The 16,612-nt window shown below is 44.5% G+C and overlaps 12 non-coding genes and 1 pseudogene across 12 annotated transcripts; all 13 read right to left on the bottom strand.

Moving 5' to 3' along the window:
* Positions 1-913: 913 nt before the first annotated feature.
* Positions 914-1,032, bottom strand: LOC125737284 (5S ribosomal RNA). Its single transcript, XR_007396550.1, has one exon. It is a non-coding gene; the product is annotated as a 5S ribosomal RNA (ribosomal RNA).
* Positions 1,033-2,108: 1,076 nt separating this feature from the next.
* LOC125734802 (5S ribosomal RNA) lies at positions 2,109-2,227 on the bottom strand. Its single transcript, XR_007394105.1, has one exon. It is a non-coding gene; the product is annotated as a 5S ribosomal RNA (ribosomal RNA).
* Positions 2,228-3,305: 1,078 nt separating this feature from the next.
* LOC125736160 (5S ribosomal RNA) lies at positions 3,306-3,424 on the bottom strand. The gene has a single exon (XR_007395444.1). It is a non-coding gene; the product is annotated as a 5S ribosomal RNA (ribosomal RNA).
* Positions 3,425-4,500: 1,076 nt separating this feature from the next.
* LOC125731903 (5S ribosomal RNA) lies at positions 4,501-4,619 on the bottom strand (annotated as a pseudogene).
* Positions 4,620-5,693: 1,074 nt separating this feature from the next.
* LOC125733731 (5S ribosomal RNA) lies at positions 5,694-5,812 on the bottom strand. The gene has a single exon (XR_007393068.1). It is a non-coding gene; the product is annotated as a 5S ribosomal RNA (ribosomal RNA).
* A 1,077-nt stretch (positions 5,813-6,889) lies between these two features.
* LOC125733851 (5S ribosomal RNA) lies at positions 6,890-7,008 on the bottom strand. The gene has a single exon (XR_007393185.1). It is a non-coding gene; the product is annotated as a 5S ribosomal RNA (ribosomal RNA).
* Positions 7,009-8,082: 1,074 nt separating this feature from the next.
* LOC125733827 (5S ribosomal RNA) lies at positions 8,083-8,201 on the bottom strand. Its single transcript, XR_007393162.1, has one exon. It is a non-coding gene; the product is annotated as a 5S ribosomal RNA (ribosomal RNA).
* A 1,074-nt stretch (positions 8,202-9,275) lies between these two features.
* On the bottom strand, positions 9,276-9,394 carry LOC125729016 (5S ribosomal RNA). The gene has a single exon (XR_007389556.1). It is a non-coding gene; the product is annotated as a 5S ribosomal RNA (ribosomal RNA).
* A 1,249-nt stretch (positions 9,395-10,643) lies between these two features.
* Positions 10,644-10,762, bottom strand: LOC125733826 (5S ribosomal RNA). The gene has a single exon (XR_007393161.1). It is a non-coding gene; the product is annotated as a 5S ribosomal RNA (ribosomal RNA).
* A 1,099-nt stretch (positions 10,763-11,861) lies between these two features.
* On the bottom strand, positions 11,862-11,980 carry LOC125734202 (5S ribosomal RNA). Its single transcript, XR_007393525.1, has one exon. It is a non-coding gene; the product is annotated as a 5S ribosomal RNA (ribosomal RNA).
* Positions 11,981-13,059: 1,079 nt separating this feature from the next.
* On the bottom strand, positions 13,060-13,178 carry LOC125734939 (5S ribosomal RNA). Its single transcript, XR_007394241.1, has one exon. It is a non-coding gene; the product is annotated as a 5S ribosomal RNA (ribosomal RNA).
* A 1,078-nt stretch (positions 13,179-14,256) lies between these two features.
* On the bottom strand, positions 14,257-14,375 carry LOC125736566 (5S ribosomal RNA). The gene has a single exon (XR_007395844.1). It is a non-coding gene; the product is annotated as a 5S ribosomal RNA (ribosomal RNA).
* A 1,212-nt stretch (positions 14,376-15,587) lies between these two features.
* LOC125735420 (5S ribosomal RNA) lies at positions 15,588-15,706 on the bottom strand. Its single transcript, XR_007394716.1, has one exon. It is a non-coding gene; the product is annotated as a 5S ribosomal RNA (ribosomal RNA).
* Positions 15,707-16,612: the final 906 nt, after the last annotated feature.

Here is a 16,612-nt window from a genome sequence, read left to right as displayed (position 1 = left end):
CTCAGCCGGCAGCCTACCACAATTATTCCATTTTTTCCGCATCCGCACACTTCCTTATTTTTAACTCCTTTTCACTACCGCACAGGTTAATCGCCGCACGTCCCCCGCCGGCAAACATTACTCCTTTGCCTACTGCATGCAGGCTTCTCTTAACGACCCTCTGTTATCAACTCCGCTAACAGCCACAAAATCTCCGCCGCACGAAGCCCACTGGTAGCTGCTGAATCACATGCTTCCCCAAAACGTCGCGCTGTCAGAACACTGGGAGCTACACACACCAACAAGTCCATACTGCAGGCTGCAGCCAGAACAATTTTCTACATTCAAACATCGACGGCCTCTTCTCTCTAAAAATTCACCAGACCGCTTCTACCACCAGCAAAGAAGTTTCCATCCCTAATTCCTCTGTGATTCCCACTAACCTAAACATTAAGCTGGCATTGAAGGGTGTGAATTACCCCGGCCAACCTGTTCTTTTAAATACAGCTTTTAGCAAGTTTTGAAAGGAGAAGAGCAGAACTTGCTATGCCAATAATATCGAGTCTTCTGTGGCGAAGTGGTTTTTGCATAGAAAACAAAGCGGTCAGTTGAAGAGGAATAATATCAGTACTTTGTTTAAAACTGTGTGTAAAAAGCTGTCTCTTTATCATTAACAATAAGTTGTAAAATGTGAATGGGGAGTGACAGTCTTCAAGTTTGTGAGAAGATCGCGCCCTGGTGGAATAAAGGCACGAACAGCTTACAGCACCTAGAATTACCAGGAAGTATTTAGAGTAAAACGGTTTCTAAAAGCTGGCTTTAAGAATGAGAGAAAAAAATATATATATATATAAAATAGTAAAATGGAAGGGGAGTGATAGATTTAAATTAATCGTGAAGTGGAGGGCCCCCTGTATAAAGTAAAAGTGAGAAAAGCTTACAGCACCTGGTATTCCCAGGTGGTCTCCCATCCAAGTACTAAGCATACCCTACCCTGCTTAGCTTCCGAGATCAGACGAGATCGGCCGTGTTCAGGGTGGTATGGCCGTAAGCGAGAAATGCTACCAAAAACAGCCCTTTTGCATTACACGCCTCTATACATGCCAGTTGGTCCCATTGGATCCTACTAATGTTCTTTTTTTTTTTTATCTGACTCACACTGCAGCACCACCATCCAATCGGCAGCGCCGGACCCACACCAAACATTCACCAAACTACTCAGCCGGCAGCCTACCACAATTATTCCATTCTTTCCGCATCCGCACACTTCCTTCTCTTTAACTCCTTTTCACTACCGCACAGGTTAATCGCCGCACGTCCCCCGCCGGCAAACATTACTCCTTTGCCTACTGCATGCAGGCTTCTCTTAACGACCCTCTGTTATCAACTCCGCTAACAGCCACAAAATCTCCGCCGCACGAAGCCCACTGGTAGCTGCTGAATCACATGCTTCCCCAAAACGTCGCGCTGTCAGAACACTGGGAGCTACACACACCAACAAGTCCATACTGCAGGCTGCAGCTAGAACAATTTTCTACATTCAAACATCGACGGCCTCTTCTCTCTAAAAATTCACCAGACCGCTTCTACCACCAGCAAAGAAGTTTCCATCCCTAATTCCTCTGTGATTCCCACTAACCTAAACATTAAGCTGGCATTGAAGGGTGTGAATTACCCCGGCCAATCTGTTCTTTTAAATACAGCTTTTAGCAAGTTTTGAAAGGAGAAGAGCAGAACTTGCTATGCCAATAATATCGAGTCTTCTGTGGCGAAGTGGTTTTTGCATAGAAAACAAAGCGGTCAGTTGAAGAGGAATAATATCAGTACTTTGTTTAAAACTGTGTGTAAAAAGCTGTCTCTTTATCATTAACAATAAGTTGTAAAACGTGAATGGGGAGTGACAGTCTTCAAGTTTGTGAGAAGATCGCGCCCTGGTGGAATAAAGGCACGAAGAGCTTACAGCACCTAGAATTACCAGGAAGTATTTAGAGTAAAACGGTGTGTAAAAGCTGCCTTTATGAAAGAGAGAAAATAAAAATATATATATAAAATAGTAAAATGGAAGGGGAGTGATAGATTTAAATTAATCGTGAAGTGGAGCGCCCCCTGTATAAAGTAAAAGTGAGAAAAGCTTACAGCACCTGGTATTCCCAGGTGGTCTCCCATCCAAGTACTAACCAGACTCTACCCTGCTTAGCTTCCGAGATCAGACGAGATCGGGCGTGTTCAGGGTGGTATGGCCATAAGCGAGAGATGCTACCAAAAACAGCCCTTTTGCATTACACGCCTCTATACATGCCAGTTGGTCCCATTGGATCCTACTCCTGTTTTTTTTTTTTTTTTTATCTGACTCACACTGCAGCCCCACCATCCAATCGGCAACGCCGGACCCACACCAAACATTCACCAAACTACTCAGCCGGCAGCCTACCACAATTATTCCATTCTTACCGCATCCGCACACTTCCTTCTTTTTAACTCCTTTTCACTACCGCACAGGTTAATCGCCGCACGTCCCCCGCCAGCAAACATTACTCATTTGCCTACTGCATGCAGGCTTCTCTTAACGACCCTCTGTTATCAACTCCGCTAACAGCCACAAAATCTCCGCCGCACGAAGCCCACTGGTAGCTGCTGAATCACATGCTTCCCCAAAACGTTGCGCTGTCAGAACACTGGGAGCTACACACACCAACAAGTCCATACTGCAGGCTGCAGCCAGAACAATTTTCTACATTCAAACATCGACGGCCTCTTCTCTCTAAAAATTCACCAGACCGCTTCTACCACCAGCAAAGAAGTTTCCATCCCTAATTCCTCTGTGATTCCCACTAACCTAAACATTAAGCTGGCATTAAAGGGTGTGAATTACCCCGGCCAATCTGTTCTTTTAAATACAGCTTTTAGCAAGTTTTGAAAGGAGAAGAGCAGAACTTGCTATGCCAATAATATCGAGTCTTCTGTGGCGAAGTGGTTTTTGCATAGAAAACAAAGCGGTCAGTTGAAGAGGAATAATATCAGTACTTTGTTTAAAACTGTGTGTAAAAAGCTGTCTCTTTATCATTAACAATAAGTTGTAAAACGTGAATGGGGAGTGACAGTCTTCAAGTTTGTGAGAAGATCGCGCCCTGGTGGAATAACGGCACGAAGAGCTTACAGCACCTAGAATTACCAGGCAGTATTTAGAGTAAAACGGTGTGTAAAAGCTGCCTTTATGAAAGAGAGAAAATAAAAATATATATATAAAATAGTAAAATGGAAGGGGAGTGATAGATTTAAATTAATCGTGAAGTGGAGCGCCCCATGTATAAAGTAAAAGTGAGAAAAGCTTACAGCACCTGGTATTCCCAGGTGGTCTCCCATCCAAGTACTAACCAGACTCTACCCTGCTTAGCTTCCGAGATCAGACGAGATCGGGCGTGTTCAGGGTGGGATGGCCATAAGCGAGAGATGCTACCAAAAACAGCCCTTTTGCATTACACGCCTCTATACATGCCAGTTGGTCCCATTGGATCCTACTCCTGGTTTTTTTTTTTTTTTTATCTGACTCACACTGCAGCCCCACCATCCAATCGGCAGCGCCGGACCCACACCAAACATTCACCAAACTACTCAGCCGGCAGCCTACCACAATTATTCCATTCTTTCCGCATCCGCACACTTCCTTCTTTTTAACTCCTTTTCACTACCGCACAGGTTAATCGCCGCACGTCCCCCGCCAGCAAACATTACTCCTTTGCCTACTGCATGCAGGCTTCTCTTAACGACCCTCTGTTATCAACTCTGCTAACAGCCACAAAATCTCCGCCGCACGAAGCCCACTGGTAGCTGCTGAATCACATGCTTCCCCAAAACGTTGCGCTGTCAGAACACTGGGAGCTACACACACCAACAAGTCCATACTGCAGGCTGCAGCCAGAACAATTTTCTACATTCAAACATCGATGGCCTCTTCTCTCTAAAAATTCACCAGACCGCTTCTACCACCAGCAAAGAAGTTTCCATCCCTAATTCCTCTGTGATTCCCACTAACCTAAACATTAAGCTGGCATTGAAGGGTGTGAATTACCCCGGCCAATCTGTTCTTTTAAATACAGCTTTTAGCAAGTTTTGAAAGGAGAAGAGCAGAACTTGCTATGCCAATAATATCGAGTCTTCTGTGGCGAAGTGGTTTTTGCATAGAAAACAAAGCGGTCAGTTGAAGAGGAATAATATCAGTACTTTGTTTAAAACTGTGTGTAAAAAGCTGTCTCTTTATCATTAACAATAAGTTGTAAAACGTGAATGGGGAGTGACAGTCTTCAAGTTTGTGAGAAGATCGCGCCCTGGTGGAAGAAAGGCACGAACAGCTTACAGCACCTAGAATTACCAGGCAGTATTTAGAGTTAAACGGTGTGCAAAAGCTGCCTTTATGAATGAGCGAAAAAAAATATATATATAAAATAGTAAAACGTAAGGGGAGTGATAGATTTAAATTAATCGTGAAGTGGAGTGCCCCCTGTATAAAGTAAAAGTGAGAAAAGCTTACAGCACCTGGTATTCCCAGGAGGTCTCCTATCCAAGTACTAACCAGACTCTACCCTGATTGGCTTCCGAGATCCGATGAGATCGGGCGTGTTCAGGCTGGCATGGCCATAAGCGAAACACACTACCAAAAACAGCCCTTTTGCATTACACGCCTCTATACATGCCAGTTAGTCCCATTGGATCTTACTCCTGTTTTTTTTTTTTTATCTGACTCACACTGCAGCACCACCATCCAATCGGCAGCGCCGCACCCACACCAAACATTCACCAAACTACTCAGCCGGCAGCCTACCACAATTATTCCATTCTTTCCGCATCCGCACACTTCCTTCTTTTTAACTCCTTTTCACTACCGCACAGGTTAATCGCCGCACGTCCCCCGCCGGCAAACATTACTCATTTGCCTACCGCATGCAGGCTTCTCTTAAAGACCCTCTGTTATCAACTCCGCTAACAGTCACAAAATCTCCGCCGCACGAAGCCCACTGGTAGCTGCTGAATCACATGCTTCCCCAAAACGTCGCGCTGTCAGAACACTGGGAGCTATACACGCCAACAAGTCCATACTGCAGGCTGCAGCCAGAACAATTTTCTACATTCAAACATCGACGGCCTCTTCTCTCTAAAAATTCACCAGACCGCTTCTACCACCAGCAAAGAAGTTTCCATCCCTAATTCTTCTGTGATTCCCACTAACCTAAACATTAATCTGGCATTGAAGGGTGTGAATTACCCCGGCCAACCTGCTCTTTTAAATACAGCTTTTAGCAAGTTTTGAAAGGAGGAGAAGAGCAGATAATATGCCAATAATATCGAGTCTTCTGTGGCGAAGTGGTTTTTGCATAGAAAACAAAGTGGTGAGTTGAAGAGGAATTATATCAGTACTTTGTTTAAAACTGTGTGTAAAAAGCTGTCTCTTTATCATTAACAATAAGTTGTAAAACGTGAATGGGGAGTGACAGTCTTCAAGTTTGTGAGAAGATCGCGCCCTGGTGGAATAAAGGCACGAACAGCTTACAGCACCTAGAATTACCAGGAAGTATTTAGAGTAAAACGGTTTCTAAAAGCTGCCTTTATGAATGAGAGAAAAAAAAAATATATATATAAAATAGTAAAATGGAAGGGGAGTGATAGATTTAAATTAATCGTGAAGTGGAGCGCCCCCTGTATAAAGTAAAAATGAGAAAAGCTTACAGCACCTGGTATTCCCAGGTGGTCTCCCATCCAAGTACTAACCAGACCCTACCCTGCTTAGCTTCCGAGATCAGACAAGATCGGGCGTGTTCAGGGTGGTATGGCCGTAAGCGAGAGATGCTACCAAAAACAGCCCTTTTGCATTACACGCGTCTATACATGCCAGTTAGTCCCATTGGATCCAACTCCTGGTTTTTTATTTTTTTTATCTGACTCACACTGCAGCCCCACCATCCAATCGGCAGCGCCGGACCCACACCAAACATTCACCAAACTACTCAGCCGGCAGCCTACCACAATTATTCCATTCTTTCCGCATCCGCACACTTCCTACTTTTTAACTCCTTTTCACTACCGCACAGGTTAATCGCCGCACGTCCCCCGCCGGCAAACATTACTCCTTTGCCTACTGCATGCAGGCTTCTCTTAACGACCCTCTGTTATCAACTCCGCTAACAGCCACAAAATCTCCGCCGCACGAAGCCCACTGGTAGCTGCTGAATCACATGCTTCCCCAAAACGTCGCGCTGTCAGAACACTGGGAGCTACACACACCAATAAGTCCATACTGCAGGCTGCAGCCAGAACAATTTTCTACATTCAAACATCGACGGCCTCTTCTCTCTAAAAATTCACCAGACCGCTTCTACCACCAGCAAAGAAGTTTCCATCCCTAATTCCTCTGTGATTCCCACTAACCTAAACATTAAGCTGGCATTGAAGGGTGTGAATTACCCCGGCCAATCTGTTCTTTTAAATACAGCTTTTAGCAAGTTTTGAAAGGAGAAGAGCAGAACTTGCTATGCCAATAATATCGAGTCTTCTGTGGCAAAGTGGTTTTTGCATAGAAAACAAAGCGGTCAGTTGAAGAGGAATGATATCAGTACTTTGTTTAAAACTGTGTGTAAAAAGCTGTCTCTTTATCATTAACAATAAGTTGTAAAACGTGAATGGGGAGTGACAGTCTTCAAGTTTGTGAGAAGATCGCGCCCTGGTGGAATAAAGGCACGAACAGCTTACAGCACCTAGAATTACCAGGAAGTATTTAGAGTAAAACGGTTTCTAAAAGCTGCCTTTATGAATGAGAGAAAAAAAATATATATATATAAAATAGTAAAATGGAAGGGGAGTGATAGATTTAAATTAATCGTGAAGTGGAGCGCCCCCTGTATAAAGTAAAAATGAGAAAAGCTTACAGCACCAGGTATTCCCAGGTGGTCTCCCATCCAAGTACTAACCAGACCCTACCCTGCTTAGCAACCGAGATCAGATGAGATCGGGCGTGTTCAGGGTGGTATGGCCGTAAGCGAGAGATGCTACCAAAAACAGCCCTTTTGCATTACACGCGTCTATACATGCCAGTTAGTCCCATTGGATCCAACTCCTGGTTTTTTATTTTTTTTATCTGACTCACACTGCAGCCCCACCATCCAATCGGCAGCGCCGGACCCACACCAAACATTCACCAAACTACTCAGCCGGCAGCCTACCACAATTATTCCATTCTTTCCGCATCCGCACACTTCCTTCTTTTTAACTCCTTTTCACTACCGCACAGGTTAATCGCCGCACGTCCCCCGCCGGCAAACATTACTCCTTTGCCTACTGCATGCAGGCTTCTCTTAACGACCCTCTGTTATCAACTCCGCTAACAGCCACAAAATCTCCGCCGCACGAAGCCCACTGGTAGCTGCTGAATCACATGCTTCCCCAAAACGTCGCGCTGTCAGAACACTGGGAGCTACACACACCAATAAGTCCATACTGCAGGCTGCAGCCAGAACAATTTTCTACATTCAAACATCGACGGCCTCTTCTCTCTAAAAATTCACCAGACCGCTTCTACCACCAGCAAAGAAGTTTCCATCCCTAATTCCTCTGTGATTCCCACTAACCTAAACATTAAGCTGGCATTGAAGGGTGTGAATTACCCCGGCCAATCTGTTCTTTTAAATACAGCTTTTAGCAAGTTTTGAAAGGAGAAGAGCAGAACTTGCTATGCCAATAATATCGAGTCTTCTGTGGCAAAGTGGTTTTTGCATAGAAAACAAAGCGGTCAGTTGAAGAGGAATAATATCAGTACTTTGTTTAAAACTGTGTGTAAAAAGCTGTCTCTTTATCATTAACAATAAGTTGTAAAACGTGAATGGGGAGTGACAGTCTTCAAGTTTGTGAGAAGATCGCGCCCTGGTGGAATAAAGGCACGAACAGCTTACAGCACCTAGAATTACCAGGAAGTATTTAGAGTAAAACGGTTTCTAAAAGCTGGCTTTATGAAAGAGAGAAAAAAAAATATATATAAAATAGTAAAATGGAAGGGGAGTGCTAGATTTAAATTAATCGTGAAGTGGAGCGCCCCCTGTATAAAGTAAAAGTGAGAAAAGCTTACAGCACCTGGTATGCCCAGGAGGTCTCCCATCCAAGTACTAACCAGACCCTACCCTGCTTAGCTTCCGAGATCAGACGAGATCGGGCGTGTTCAGGGTGGTATGGCCGTAAGCGAGAGATGCTACCAAAAACAGCCCTTTTGCATTACACGCGTCTATACATGCCAGTTAGTCCCATTGGATCCTACTCCTGTTTTTTTTTTTTTTTATCTGACTCACACTGCAGCACCACCATCCAATCGGCAGCGCCGCACCCACACCAAACATTCACCAAACTACTCAGCCGGCAGCCTACCACAATTATTCCATTCTTTCCGCATCCGCACACTTCCTTCTTTTTAACTCCTTTTCACTACCGCACAGGTTAATCGCCGCACGTCCCCCGCCGGCAAACATTACTCCTTTGCCTACTGCATGCAGGCTTCTCTTAACGACCCTCTGTTATCAACTCCTCTAACAGCCACAAAATCTCCGCCGCACGAAGCCCACTGTTAGCTGCTGAATCACATGCTTCTCCAAAACGTCGCGCTGTCAGAACACTGGGAGCTACACACACCAACAAGTCCATACTGCAGGCTGCAGCCAGAACAATTTTCTACATTCAAACATCGACGGCCTCTTCTCTCTAAAAATTCACCAGACCGCTTCTACCACCAGCAAAGAAGTTTCCATCCCTAATTCCTCTGTGATTCCCACTAACCTAAACATTAAGCTGGCATTGAAGGGTGTGAATTACCCCGGCCAATCTGTTCTTTTAAATACAGCTTTTAGCAAGTTTTGAAAGGAGAAGAGCAGAACTTGCTATGCCAATAATATCGAGTCTTCTGTGGCAAAGTGGTTTTTGCATAGAAAACAAAGCGGTCAGTTGAAGAGGAATAATATCAGTACTTTGTTTAAAACTGTGTGTAAAAAGCTGTCTCTTTATCATTTACAATAAGTTGTAAAACGTGAATGGGGAGTGACAGTCTTCAAGTTTGTGAGAAGATCGCGCCCTGGTGGAATAAAGGCACGAACAGCTTACAGCACCTAGAATTACCAGGAAGTATTTAGAGTAAAACGGTTTCTAAAAGCTGGCTTTATGAAAGAGAGAAAAAAAATATATATATAAAATAGTAAAATGGAAGGGGAGTGCTAGATTTATATTAATCGTGAAGTGGAGCGCCCCCTGTATAAAGTAAAAGTGAGAAAAGCTTACAGCACCTGGTATGCCCAGGAGGTCTCCCATCCAAGTACTAACCAAACCCTACCTTGCTTAGCTTCCAAGATCAGACGAGATCGGGCGTGTTCAGGGTGGTATGGCCGTAAGCGAGAGATGCTACCAAAAACAGCCCTTTTGCATTACACGCCTCTATACATGCCAGTTGGTCCCATTGGATCCTACTAATGTTCTTTTTTTTTTTATCTGACTCACACTGCAGCCCCACCATCCAATCGGCAGCGCCGGACCCACACCAAACATTCACCAAACTACTCAGCCGGCAGCCTACCACAATTATTCCATTCTTTCCGCATCCGCACACTTCCTTCTTTTTAACTCCTTTTCACTACCGCACAGGTTAATCGCCGCACGTCCCCCGCCGGCAAACATTACTCCTTTGCCTACTGCATGCAGGCTTCTCTTAACGACCCTCTGTTATCAACTCCGCTAACAGCCACAAAATCTCCGCTGCACGAAGCCCACTGGTAGCTGCTGAATCACATGCTTCCCCAAAACGTCGCGCTGTCAGAACACTGGGAGCTACACACACCAACAAGTCCATACTGCAGGCTGCAGCCAGAACAATTTTCTACATTCAAACATCGACGGCCTCTTCTCTCTAAAAATTCACCAGACCGCTTCTACCACCAGCAAAGAAGTTTCCATCCCTAATTCCTCTGTGATTCCCACTAACCTAAACATTAAGCTGGCATTGAAGGGTGTGAATTACCCCGGCCAATCTGTTCTTTTAAATACAGCTTTTAGCAAGTTTTGAAAGGAGAAGAGCAGAACTTGCTATGCCAATAATATCGAGTCTTCTGTGGCAAAGTGGTTTTTGCATAGAAAACAAAGCGGTCAGTTGAAGAGGAATGATATCAGTACTTTGTTTAAAACTGTGTGTAAAAAGCTGTCTCTTTATCATTAACAATAAGTTGTAAAACGTGAATGGGGAGTGACAGTCTTCAAGTTTGTGAGAAGATCGCGCCCTGGTGGAATAAAGGCACGAACAGCTTACAGCACCTAGAATTACCAGGAAGTATTTAGAGTAAAACGGTTTCTAAAAGCTGCCTTTATGAATGAGAGAAAAAAAAAATATATATATAAAATAGTAAAATGGAAGGGGAGTGATAGATTTAAATTAATCGTGAAGTGGAGCGCCCCCTGTATAAAGTAAAAGTGAGAAAAGCTTACAGCACCTAGAATTACCAGGAAGTATTTAGAGTAAAACGGTTTCTAAAAGCTGGCTTTATGAAAGAGAGAAAAAAAATATATATATAAAATAGTAAAATGGAAGGGGAGTGCTAGATTTAAATTAATCGTGAAGTGGAGCGCCCCCTGTATAAAGTAAAAGTGAGAAAAGCTTACAGCACCTGGTATGCCCAGGAGGTCTCCCATCCAAGTACTAACCAGACCCTACCCTGCTTAGCTTCCGAGATCAGACGAGATCGGGCGTGTTCAGGGTGGTATGGCCGTAAGCGAGAGATGCTACCAAAAACAGCCCTTTTGCATTACACGCGTCTATACATGCCAGTTAGTCCCATTGGATCCAACTCCTGGTTTTTTATTTTTTTTATCTGACTCACACTGCAGCCCCACCATCCAATCGGCAGCGCCGGACCCACACCAAACATTCACCAAACTACTCAGCCGGCAGCCTACCACAATTATTCCATTCTTTCCGCATCCGCACACTTCCTTCTTTTTAACTCCTTTTCACTACCGCACAGGTTAATCGCCGCACGTCCCCCGCCGGCAAACATTACTCCTTTGCCTACTGCATGCAGGCTTCTCTTAACGACCCTCTGTTATCAACTCCGCTAACAGCCACAAAATCTCCGCCGCACGAAGCCCACTGGTAGCTGCTGAATCACATGCTTCTCCAAAACGTCGCGCTGTCAGAACACTGGGAGCTACACACACCAACAAGTCCATACTGCAGGCTGCAGCCAGAACAATTTTCTACATTCAAACATCGACGGCCTCTTCTCTCTAAAAATTCACCAGACCGCTTCTACCACCAGCAAAGAAGTTTCCATCCCTAATTCCTCTGTGATTCCCACTAACCTAAACATTAAGCTGGCATTGAAGGGTGTGAATTACCCCGGCCAATCTGTTCTTTTAAATACAGCTTTTAGCAAGTTTTGAAAGGAGAAGAGCAGAACTTGCTATGCCAATAATATCGAGTCTTCTGTGGCGAAGTGGTTTTTGCATAGAAAACAAAGCGGTCAGTTGAAGAGGAATAATATCAGTACTTTGTTTAAAACTGTGTGTAAAAAGCTGTCTCTTTATCATTAACAATAAGTTGTAAAACGTGAATGGGGAGTGACAGTCTTCAAGTTTGTGAGAAGATCGCGCCCTGGTGGAATAAAGGCACGAAGAGCTTACAGCACCTAGAATTACCAGGCAGTATTTAGAGTAAAACGGTGTGTAAAAGCTGCCTTTATGAATGAGAGAAAAAAAAAAAATATATATATATATATATATATATATATATAAAATAGTAAAATGGAAGGGGAGTGATAGATTTAAATTAATCGTGAAGTGGAGCGCCCCCTGTATAAAGTAAAAATGAGAAAAGCTTACAGCACCTGGTATTCCCAGGAGGTCTCCCATCCAAGTACGAACCAGACCCTACCCTGCTTGGCTTCCGAGATCAGACGAGATCGGGCGTGTTCAGGGTGGTATGGCCGTAAGCGAGAGATGCTACCAAAAACAGCCCTTTTGCATTACACGCCTCTATACATGCCAGTTGGTCCCATTGGATCCTACTAATGTTCTTTTTTTTTTTTTATCTGACTCACACTGCAGCCCCACCATCCAATCGGCAGCGCCGGACCCACACCAAACATTCACCAAACTACTCAGCCGGCAGCCTACCACAATTATTCCATTCTTTCCGCATCCGCACACTTCCTTCTTTTTAACTCCTTTTCACTACCGCACAGGTTAATCGCCGCACGTCCCCCGCCGGCAAACATTACTCCTTTGCCTACTGCATGCAGGCTTCTCTTAACGACCCTCTGTTATCAACTCCGCTAACAGCCACAAAATCTCCGCCGCACGAAGCCCACTGGTAGCTGCTGAATCACATGCTTCCCCAAAACGTCGCGCTGTCAGAACACTGGGAGCTACACACACCAACAAGTCCATACTGCAGGCTGCAGCCAGAACAATTTTCTACATTCAAACATCGACGGCCTCTTCTCTCTAAAAATTCACCAGACCGCTTCTACCACCAGCAAAGAAGTTTCCATCCCTAATTCCTCTGTGATTCCCACTAACCTAAACATTAAGCTGGCATTGAAGGGTGTGAATTACCCCGGCCAATCTGTTCTTTTAAATACAGCTTTTAGCAAGTTTTGAAAGGAGAAGAGCAGAACTTGCTATGCCAATAATATCGAGTCTTCTGTGGCGAAGTGGTTTTTGCATAGAAAACAAAGCGGTCAGTAGAAGAGGAATAATATCAGTACTTTGTTTAAAACTGTGTGTAAAAAGCTGTCTCTTTATCATTAACAATAAGTTGTAAAACGTGAATGGGGAGTGACAGTCTTCAAGTTTGTGAGAAGATCGCGCCCTGGTGGAATAAAGGCACGAACAGCTTACAGCACCTAGAATTACCAGGAAGTATTTAGAGTAAAACGGTTTCTAAAAGCTGCCTTTATGAATGAGAGAAAAAAAAAAAATATATATATAAAATAGTAAAATGGAAGGGGAGTGATAGATTTAAATTAATCGTGAAGTGGAGCGCCTCCTGTATAAAGTAAAAGTGAGAAAGGCTTACAGCGCCTGGTATTCCCATGAGGTCTCCCATCCAAGTACTAACCAAACCCTACCCTGCTTGGCTTCCGAGATCAGACGAGATCGGGCGTGTTCAGGGTGGTATGGCCGTAAGCGAGAGATGCTACCAAAAACAGCCCTTTTGCATTACACGCGTCTATACATGCCAGTTAGTCCCATTGGATCCTACTCCTGGTTTTTTTTTTTTTTTTATCTGACTCACACTGCAGCCCCACCATCCAATCGGCAGCGCCGGACCCACACCAAACATTCACCAAACTACTCAGCCGGCAGCCTACCACAATTATTCCATTCTTTCCGCATCCGCACACTTCCTTCTTTTTAACTCCTTTTCACTACCGCACAGGTTAATCGCCGCATGTCCCCCGCCGGCAAACATTACTCCTTTGCCTACTGCATGCAGGCTTCTCTTAACGACCCTCTGTTATCAACTCCGCTAACAGCCACAAAATCTCCGCCGCACGAAGCCCACTGGTAGCTGCTGAATCACATGCTTCCCCAAAACGTCACGCTGTCAGAACACTGGGAGCTACACACACCAACAAGTCCATACTGCAGGCTGCAGCCAGAACAATTTTCTACATTCAAACATCGACGGCCTCTTCTCTCTAAAAATTCACCAGACCGCTTCTACCACCAGCAAAGAAGTTTCCATCCCTAATTCCTCTGTGATTCCCACTAACCTAAACATTAAGCTGGCATTGAAGGGTATGAATTACCCCGGCCAATCTGTTCTTTTAAATACAGCTTTTAGCAAGTTTTGAAAGGAGAAGAGCAGAACTTGCTATGCCAATAATATCGAGTCTTCTGTGGCGAAGTGGTTTTTGCATAGAAAACAAAGCGGTCAGTTGAAGAGGAATAATATCAGTACTTTGTTTAAAACTGTGTGTAAAAAGCTGTCTCTTTATCATTAACAATAAGTTGTAAAACGTGAATGGGGAGTGACAGTCTTCAAGTTTGTGAGAAGATCGCGCCCTGGTGGAATAAAGGCACGAACAGCTTACAGCACCTAGAATTACCAGGAAGTATTTAGAGTAAAACGGTTTCTAAAAGCTGCCTTTATGAATGAGAGAAAAAAAAACAATATATATAAAATAGTAAAATGGAAGGGGAGTGATAGATTTAAATTAATCGTGAAGTGGAGCGCCCCCTGTATAAAGTAAAAATGAGAAAAGCTTACAGCACCTGGTATTCCCAGGTGGTCTCCCATCCAAGTACTAACCAGACCCTACCCTGCTTAGCTTCCGAGATCAGACGAGATCGGGCGTGTTCAGGGTGGTATGGCCGTAAGCGAGAGATGCTACCAAAAACAGCCCTTTTGCATTACACGCGTCTATACATGCCAGTTAGTCCCATTGGATCCAACTCCTGGTTTTTTATTTTTTTTATCTGACTCACACTGCAGCCCCACCATCCAATCGGCAGCGCCGGACCAACACCAAACATTCACCAAACTACTCAGCCGGCAGCCTACCACAATTATTCCATTCTTTCCGCATCCGCACACTTCCTTCTTTTTAACTCCTTTTCACTACCGCACAGGTTAATCGCCGCACGTCCCCCGCCGGCAAACATTACTCCTTTGCCTACTGCATGCAGGCTTCTCTTAACGACCCTCTGTTATCAACTCCGCTAACAGCCACAAAATCTCCGCCGCACGAAGCCCACTGGTAGCTGCTGAATCACATGCTTCCCCAAAACGTCGCGCTGTCAGATCACTGGGAGCTACACACACCAACAAGTCCATACTGCAGGCTGCAGCCAGAACAATTTTCTACATTCAAACATCGACGGCCTCTTCTCTCTAAAAATTCACCAGACCGCTTCTACCACCAGCAAAGAAGTTTCCATCCCTAATTCCTCTGTGATTCCCACTAACCTAAACATTAAGCTGGCATTGAAGGGTGTGAATTACCCCGGCCTATCTGTTCTTTTAAATACAGCTTTTAGCAAGTTTTGAAAGGAGAAGAGCAGAACTTGCTATGCCAATAATATCGAGTCTTCTGTGGCGAAGTGGTTTTTGCATAGAAAACAAAGCGGTCAGTTGAAGAGGAATAATATCAGTACTTTGTTTAAAACTGTGTGTAAAAAGCTGTCTCTTTATCATTAACAATAAGTTGTAAAACGTGAATGGGGAGTGACAGTCTTCAAGTTTGAGAGAAGATCGCGCCCTGGTGGAATAAAGGCACGAACAGCTTACAGCACCTAGAATTACCAGGAAGTATTTAGAGTGACTGTGATGGGCTGGCCCCCCATCCTGGGTTGTTCCCTGCCTCGTGCCCATTGATTCCGGGATAGGCTCCGGACCCCCCGCGACCCAATAGGATAAGCGGTTTGGAAAATGGATGGATGGATGGATATTTAGAGTAAAACGGTGTGTAAAAGCTGCCTTTATGAAAGAGAGAAAAATATATATATATATAAAATAGTAAAATGGAAGGGGAGTGATAGATTTAAATTAATCGTGAAGTGGAGCGCCCCCTGTATAAAGTAAAAGTGAGAAAAGCTTACATCACCTGGTATTCCCAGGAGGTCTCCCATCAAAGTACTAACCAGACCCTACCCTGCTTGGCTTCCGAGATCGGATGAGATCGGGCGTGTTCAGGGAGGTATGGCCATAAGCGAGAGACGTGACCAAAAACAGCCCTTTTGCATTACACGCGTCTATACATGCCAGTTACTCCCATTGGATCCTACTCCTGTTTTTTTTTTTTTTTATCTGACTCACACTGCAGCACCACCATCCAATCGGCAGCGCCGGACCCACACCAAACATTCACCAAACTACTCAGCCGGCAGCCTACCACAATTATTCCATTCTTTCCGCATCCGCACACTTCCTTCTTTTTAACTCCTTTTCACTACCGCACAGGTTAATCGCCGCACGTCCCCCGCCGGCAAACATTACTCCTTTGCCTACTGCATGCAGGCTTCTCTTAACGACCCTCTGTTATCAACTCCGCTAACAGCCACAAAATCTCCGCCGCACGAAGCCCACTGGTAGCTGCTGAATCACATGCTTCCCCAAAACGTCACGCTGTCAGAACACTGGGAGCTACACACACCAACAAGTCCATAATGCAGGCTGCAGCCAGAACAATTTTCTACATTCAAACATCGACGGCCTCTTCTCTCTAAAAATTCACCAGACCGCTTCTACCACCAGCAAAGAAGTTTCCATCCCTAATTCCTCTGTGATTCCCACTAACCTAAACATTAAGCTGGCATTGAAGGGTGTGAATTACCCCGGCCAATCTGTTCTTTTAAATACAGCTTTTAGCAAGTTTTGAAAGGAGAAGAGCAGAACTTGCTATGCCAATAATATCGAGTCTTCTGTGGCGAAGTGGTTTTTGCATAGAAAACAAAGCGGTCAGTTGAAGAGGAATAATATCAGTACTTTGTTTAAAACTGTGTGTAAAAAGCTGTCTCTTTATCATTAACAATAAGTTGTAAAACGTGAATGGGGAGTGACAGTCTTCAAGTTTGTGAGAAGATCGCGCCCTGGTGGAATAAAGGCACGAACAGCTTA

The sequence above is a fragment of the Brienomyrus brachyistius genome, chromosome 2, assembly GCF_023856365.1.
Source record: "Brienomyrus brachyistius isolate T26 chromosome 2, BBRACH_0.4, whole genome shotgun sequence".
NCBI lineage: Eukaryota > Metazoa > Chordata > Actinopteri > Osteoglossiformes > Mormyridae > Brienomyrus > Brienomyrus brachyistius.
Note: the sequence above shows the minus strand (reverse complement) of the source record. Positions and strands in the feature narration are given on the sequence as shown.